This window comes from Tupaia chinensis, unplaced genomic scaffold, assembly GCF_000334495.1.
Source record: "Tupaia chinensis unplaced genomic scaffold, TupChi_1.0 Scaffold000544_1, whole genome shotgun sequence".
In the NCBI taxonomy this organism is placed as follows: Eukaryota; Metazoa; Chordata; class Mammalia; order Scandentia; family Tupaiidae; genus Tupaia; species Tupaia belangeri.
This window is the reverse complement of record NW_006160056.1, coordinates 3,280,095-3,288,148: the sequence shown is the minus strand read 5'-3', so window position 1 is coordinate 3,288,148 and position 8,054 is coordinate 3,280,095. Positions and strand designations below refer to the sequence as shown.

Genomic DNA, 8,054 nt, shown 5'->3' with positions numbered 1-8,054 from the left:
AAAGCAAGAAATCACCCCCAGGGGGGATGGCCATGCCACAATCCTTTCTCCTCCATTCTCCTCTCGGGATCTTGGGCACGCATGCACACGTGCCCGGCGTGAGTTTTAAGCCACTGGGTCTGGGACGCGAACCATGGTCAACTACATGGGAGTCCAGCGACATAGCCATTACACTAACTGCTGGTCCCAGCACAAGTATCTTTTATCCTTTCAAATCTCCTTCTCAGTTTGCATAAAAAAGGTGATTATTGGCCTTTACTTATGAATTTCGTTTTTGGAGAGGTTTTTGCTATAGGATGCGTGCGCTCTCCAGAAAGACAGAGAGAGACAAAGAGACAGACAGCGAGAAATCACCCCCCAGGGGGTATGGCCATGCTGAAATCCCTTCTCCTTTCTCCTCTCGGGATCTTGGGCACGCACGCACACGTGCCTGGCGTGAGTTTAAGCCACCGGGTCCAAGACTCAAACCACAGTCGACTACATGGGAGTCCAGCTACATAGCCATTACGCTAACTGCTGGTCCCCGATTATTGGCCTTTAGAATAGTGGCATCAGGCCAGAGGTGGTGGTAGCCCAATTGCAGACAAAAGTATGCTGCCTAGATTGAGCAGCTCGATCACGAGTTCTATGCACGTAGTCTGATAATGCTCCTGCTTGGATAGGGCCTAATATACATCGTTTCATATTTTTTGCTTTCCTGTTAGAGAGCTGGTTTGTATTTCTCTTTCAGTTTGGCAGCTTTGTACCTACTGTCTGTCCTATCTATCCCTGCCCCAGTTCCACTAGAGTAAGGCAGTTGATGTACACACCAAAAGTCTGATAGTATACAGAAGGTCATTCATAGAGAACTAAGGGGCTGTTTAAACAGTGGTGGTCATGCAAATTAGTGTGATTGCTGGCCCAGGTCCTGAAAGAAATTAAGTCGAACTGAATAAAAACCAAGCTATGAGAGAATTTGATTTTAAATAAGATTTGGAAGTGTATGTTCCCACCCTCATACCAGATTTTTTTCATATTACTAGTGAGCATTTATAGCAGTGGCATAAAATGAATAAATGTGTATAATAGGGTTCCAGTAGAGGAAGGGAGTTTGTGGTAGTAGTATTGTTGGCAAGGAAAGAGATGTTTTTAATTTATCTTCATTGTTTTATTAGGCAATATGAAATGAATTTAAGATATGACTTTATTTTAAAAAAGCTCTCCCACAGTGCCTTCCCCACCTGATAAGGAAGCCTGAGACCAAGAAGGAGCATTGAAGGAAGTCTTCTCCAGGGCCAGGATCCCAGAGACCTTGTTTCTCTGTACTAGTTTAACTAGTTATTTTTCCTTAAGATGTTGGTGGATCATTTCCTTTTATTTATTTATCTATCTATTTTTAATTTACTTAAATTCATTTTATAAAGAGTTTTTTGCTATAGAGACAGAGACAGAGAGACAGAAAGTAAGAAATCACCCCCTGACCCCATGGGGGATGGCCATGCTGCAGTTCCTTCACCTCCATTCTCCTCTCAGGACCTTGGCAAGCACACACATGCGCTCAAAGTGAGTTTTAAGCTGCTGGGTTCAGGACTCGAACGGCAGTCAACTACTTGGGAGTCCAAGCAACGTAACCATTATGCCATCTGCTGGTCCCTATTTTAATTTATTTTTATTTGTCTTACATTCAATCACTGTGTATCATTACAGCATACCAAACAAATTTCCCACCCTTGATATACTGTGTATTGGTTCAATCGAAGATAATATCACCATCTATCATCAACAGATATTTTTCCATTTGTGCGTCCCTTAAATGTTCTTCTTTCTTTTTCACTTTGATTCCCTTCCTCTCACCCTCCCCTATTTTCCACCCTCCTCCCACACTGTCCGTAGGATCATTTCCTTTTGAACTAATGTTACTCTTTGTTCTGCCTCACCTATTCCAAAAAATAGACAACTAGGACAATTGCTAGGGTGAAGTTCAAGAAGATCTAGACTTGGGAGTGAAAAACAGAAAGTAGTGCTAATTCCTCTGAAGATCCCTCCCCCATTCCTTTAATTTCCTTGCCCCATTTCTCCTTGGCAGTCTCTGCTGTTTTTCAAGGAGATGCAATTGGATTTCATTGAACTTCCCTACATCATGGCGTCATAAAGCTCTCATGATTTTATTCCATTTATATTTAGTTTCATTTTTACACATAGGAGTAAATAAATAAATAACACTAGAATAATCTTTGTGTAAGATCAGCTATGGAAGACATGAAAAAAAAATACAATTACATAGCTCCTACCGAACATACACTCCCCTTTAATAAGAGACTTTTAAATTCTAAAATATACAGAGAAAAGTATATAGAATGTAAATGTATAGTAAAGATAATAAAATGAGTAGCCATGTACACACCACCCTACTTAAGAACATACAACACCTCCCAGTCTTCCTGTGTTGTGGTCTCTTCCCAGTCCTACCACCTCTTATCTCTCAGAGGTAACCGCAGTCTTGAATATTTTGTTATTAACTTCTGTACTTTCCTTTATGGTTATACTATACATATATATCCTTAAGTAATAAATTGCTTAATTTTGTGAACTTATACACTTTATGTAAACTGAAATATATCCACATTTATGCTTTTGCGACTTGCTTCTTTTTTACTCAACATTATGATTTTCAGATTAATCTGGGTTATATATAGCTGAGGTTCATATTTTTTATTGTTATGTGGTATTCCATTGTTTGACCTTTATTCTTCTCTTGTTAATAAATAACTGTGTGGTTTCAAGTTTTTTTTTGTTTGTTTTGCTATTACAAATAATACTTTCATAAACATTTTTGTGCTATAAATTTCTAGATTACATGCACAAAAGTTTATCAAATATATATCACTTAGAGTGAAATTACTGGGTTACAGAGTATTTATATTCCAAATTTGAGTAGGTGGTGCCAAATATTTCCTATAGTGTTTACATTATTTGCATTCTTTTTTTTTGGGGGGGGAGGTTTTTGCTATAGGGCATGTGTGCTCACCAGAAAGACAAAGAGAGACAGAGAGACAGAAAGTGAGAAATCACCCTCCAGGGAGGATGGCCACTCCACAATCCCTTCTCCTCCACTCTCCTCTCGGGATCCTGGTCATGCATACACACACGCCCGGCGTGAGTTTAAGCCACCGGGTCCGAGATTCCAACCGCAGTCAACTACATGGGAGTCCAGCAACATAGCCATTATGGCAACTGCTGGTCCCCTTTATTTGCATTCTTATTGGTAGTTATGAAACTTCCTATTGTTCACATCTTTATCAACATACTTATCAATCTGCTTAGCGTGAAACAGGGAATATGCATTACGTATTAGATGCTAAGTGTTTTTTTCATGTGTTTGTGAACCATTCATGCTTCTTTATTGAGATACCTGTTCATATCGCTTGCTTATGTTTTTATTGAGTTGTTAATTTTACTGTTTTTAAATTAATTAATTTATTTTACATATTTTTCACTGAACATCACCACAGCATTCAAAATGTGATTTTCCAGCCAGAATACACTGTAAATTATCCTAATCATACATATTATCATCAACAAATAATTTTCCATTTATTGTTTCTTGTATGTATATATAACACACAAATGCCCCCCCCCCCCCATTTCTCACCCATTGCCATTTCCCATCCTCCTCCCACCCTGTCTCTGGTATCTACGGTTGCTTTCCATTCCTTTATTCTTTCCCACATTGTATTGATTCACAAAATATCTTAATGAATCTAGTTACTTTCAATAGTAAGTTCAACTGATATATACATGACTTTAGGCATGAAACTCTGCGGGTAGAATGAATATACTATAAAATAGCACCTAGCTGAGGCTATATAGCTTAGTGTGGTCACTAAATAGGTAATTTTAAAAATACATTTTTCAATTTCAAGAAAGGCAGTTTTAGCTTTAGTAAATCAAAATAAAAAGATGTTACGTATATATAAATAAGTCTCATGGTAGACTCAGTCTTCTTCTGGCCTGCCCTTTCTATTTGCCAGGGTGACTTCTCAGCAGAACATCTTCATTGCTCTTATCCCTGAAATCACTAGATTGCTAATCTTATTCTTACTATTGCTTTATATTTTAGATATTATTCTGTTTTAGTAAATTTTAAAAAATTATTGCTGGAGGGCACATGTATGTGCATGTGCGCACGCATGAGAGAGAGAGAGAGAGAGAGACTGAGAGACAAAGAAGGAGAATGGGGCATGGCCATGCTACAATAATCTGTTCTCTTTCATTTCTCCATTCTGTTGGGATTTGGGATATGCATGCACATGCATCTAGCATGTTTTTTTTTTTATAGACAACAGATTAATTAATTAATTATTATTTGTTTTTGGAGAGATTTTCACTGTAGGGCGCGTGCGCTCGCCAGACAGACAGAGAGAGACAGAGAGACAGAAAGCGAGAAATCACCCCCCAGGGGGAATGGTCACGCCGCAATCCCTTCTCCTCCATTCTCCTCTCGGGATCTTGGGCACGCACGCACACGCGCCCGGCGTGAGTTTTAAGCCATCAGGTCCGGGACACGAACCACGGTCGACTATGTGGGAGTCCAGCGACATAGCCATTACGCTAACTGCTGGTTCCCCAGATTAATTTATTTTTAACACCCATCAAGCCATGAATTCATAGGGAATATCTCAGACTCATTTCCATTGGTTCTCACAAAGTGTGCTTCTCTGGGTGGAGCAGCCTGGCACTTCAGTTGTTCTAGCAGTGCTTTTTGATGAACAGGGTTCTTAATTTTCTTTTCTTTTTCCTTTTCAGAGAGAGATATTTACTATGGGGCGCGTGTGATCACCAGAGAGAGAAACAGAAATGGAAAATGAGAAATTATCTCCCAGGTGGAAAGGCCACGCCACAATCCTTTCTCCTCCATTCTCCTCTTGGAATTTTGGGCACAAATGCACACACATCCAGCGTAAGTTTCATGTTGCTGGGTCTGGTACTCTAACCACACTCAACTACGTGGGAGTCCAGCGACGTAACCATTATGCCATCTGCTGGTCCCAAGGATTCTTAATTTGAACATAGTAAGATTAGTCCTTTCTTTCCTTCAAGGTGTGACATTTACTGAATCCTGTAAAGACATTGTGTTGAGGACCAGCAGTTGGCATAATGGTATGTCACTGGACTCCCATGTTGTATAGACCGAGGTTCGATTCCCGGTCTCAGTGGATTAAAACTCATGCCAGCCACATGTGTGTGCGTGTCCAAAATCCCAAGAGAAGAATGGAGGAAAAGGGATTGCAGTGTGGCCATCCCTCCTGGGGGGTGATTTCTCACTTTCTGTCTCTCTGTCTTTCTGTCTTTCTTGCAAGCATACACGCCCTTATAGCAAAAACCTCTCAAAAAAAAAAAAAAAGACATTGTGTTGTTCTTAAGGCTTTATCTGAAACTAATAGTTGTGGCTAGTGTGTGGTAAATCTATTTCCATTTTCCCCTATTTTTCTGGTATCATTTATCTCACAGAACCATCTTTCTTCACTTATTTGCAATGAAGCTCTGTTGCACACTAGTTTCTACTTATACATGGACCTATTTCTGTATTCTGTTCCACTTATCAGTTTGTCTATTCTCATTAACATACACTCTAATAATTACTATAGCATTATAATAAGTCTTATGTAATAGAACAAGCTCTTAGATCTCATTCTTCTTCAGAAAGATTCATGGAAAATGAATATTATGAAAGAAACTACATTGATTTCAATTTTTTTGCACCAAAATAAACTCATACTTTAATTTTATTTTCCATGATCTTTAAAAAAATTTGTTATTGTTATTGTTATTATTATTATTATTTTAATTTGCTATAGGGCACATGCACTTACCAGAGAGAGAGAGCGATGGCAAAAGTGAGAAAGCAAGCTGCCAGTTCCAGAACGTGAACTGAGGTCAGCCATGTTGGGGTTCAGCGTCTTAACCACCATGTCACTTGTTGGCCCCTCAATGAACTTTTTGAAGTCCACGTGTGTCTTGCTATTCTTGACCCGTTGGGTTTTCTGTGTATATAATCACATCATCTGCAAATAAGGACAGTTTAGCTTCTTCCTTTCCTATCTGAATGCCTTATTATTATTATTTTTTTCCTTTCTTGTCTGATTATTTGCTAGGACTTCCAGTTCTATGTTGAAAAGGAGTGGAGAAAGTGGGCAGCCTTGTCTTGTTCCAGTTTAGTGAGGAGGCTTTCAACTTTTCCTCATTCAGTATGATGTTAGCAATGAGTCTGTCATATACGGCTATTATGTGTTGAGGAATGCCCCTTCTACCCTTATTTTGCTGCAAGTCTCGATCATGAAGGAATCTTGTATCAAATGCTTTTTCTGAATCTATAGATATGATCACATGATTTTTATCTTTCTGTTAATGTGATGTATTACATTTATTGTTTTGCATATCTTGAGCCATCCTTACCTCCCTGGGATAAAGCCTACCTGGTCGTGGTATATAATCCTAATATGGTGTTGGATTTGGTTTCCTAGTATCTTGAAATTTTTGTATCAGTATTCATCAGGAATATTGGTATGTAGTTTTCTTTTTTTGTTTTATTATGTCCTTATCTGGTTTTGATACCAAGTTGATGGAGGCTTTTGAACTTTCTACATGTATTTTGGAATCTATATTCCATGAAAAATCCTATAAAATTTTTTATCAGAATTATTTTAAATCTATAGGTTAATAATGGGGAAGATTTTCATCATTGATATTGAGATTCTCTTTATATAAACTTGGTGTGTTTCACCATGTATGTAGACTTCCTTAAATGCTTTTCATTAAGTTGTGTTTTATTCACAAATTACTTGTGCATATATTCCTGGATGCTTTTTATTGTTTATGTAAAGGCATATGCAGATAAACACACATACACACATTCATATTGGCAATGTTAAATAATTTGAATTAGAGTTTTTTTTTTTTTATTCCCCTATATGTACCTCCTCTAGCTCCACAAAAACATTAGAGATCAAGAGAAATAAGCAATATGTATTTGTGATAATCAGATCTGGGTATACATAAACATGCACACACATGTATCTACATACAAGTTTACATACGTGTGTGATATACATTGTGTGTATATTTGTATATAAAATAGTTTTTCTCACTAGTGTATAGAAATACAATTGACTTTAATAGTTATCTTTTATATAGCAATCTTCTCAATTTTACCATGAGTCTGAGGACCACTGTTATTTTTTTTTAACTAAAAAAGATTTTATTTATTGAGGGTAAGAGGATGCAAACAATATAAAAATCAAAGGCTTTTTGATATTTTATTCATTTTTCTTTTTCTACTTGTCTACTTGTTGGATTGTCTTTGTACATTTTCTAAGGGTCCTGATCTGCTCATGAAATCCTTATACAGGTGGAGCTGCAAGGTGGAGGCCTTAAGTGACCCTGTGGGAGAACTATTTAGCAGGCTAGGAGAAATTAGTCAGTTCTGCCTACTTCTTTCCCTTCTGCTTCATGTGTACTACAAAATAGTTGTTGCTCACAATGGTCAGGCTCACAAATAGTGAAAAAAAAAGCTCTTGAAGCCCAGTTTGCCACCTCAGCACTCAGTCCAGGTCCTTCATTATTTTGTCCACAGCCAGAGGGTCTTTTTGATTTTCCCCAACTCCTGGGAACTCCTTTTCCATGAGTACTCTTAAGTCCTCCTTTGTCAAATAGCCTCTGTACCCAACAAATCTGTGAAATGTAACATCATGTTTTCCGTGGCGCCTTCCATTTGAGATGGCATTTTGGTGAAATCTGTTGAAACCTTGGCAGGCAGGCAGGTGTGGATACTGGTCAAGGTGGGATGCAGGGCAGTCGCTCATTGTTAATTTTTTTTTTGAATATTCTTTATCAAGTAAAACAAAGTTCATTTTTGTTTATTTACTAAGATTTTTTTCATTTCATGGATACATATAGAATTTTATCAAATGTATTATTTTGCATTTATTGAAATGATATTCTCCTCTTTTAATCTGCTAGTGTGATGATGATGAACTGCTAATTACTTGTATGTTAAACTAACCTTGCATTCTTGA

The 8,054-nt window shown here is 37.8% G+C and overlaps 1 pseudogene; it reads right to left on the bottom strand.

Moving 5' to 3' along the window:
• Positions 1-7,466: 7,466 nt before the first annotated feature.
• LOC102474152 (protein S100-A10 pseudogene) lies at positions 7,467-7,762 on the bottom strand (annotated as a pseudogene).
• Positions 7,763-8,054: the final 292 nt, after the last annotated feature.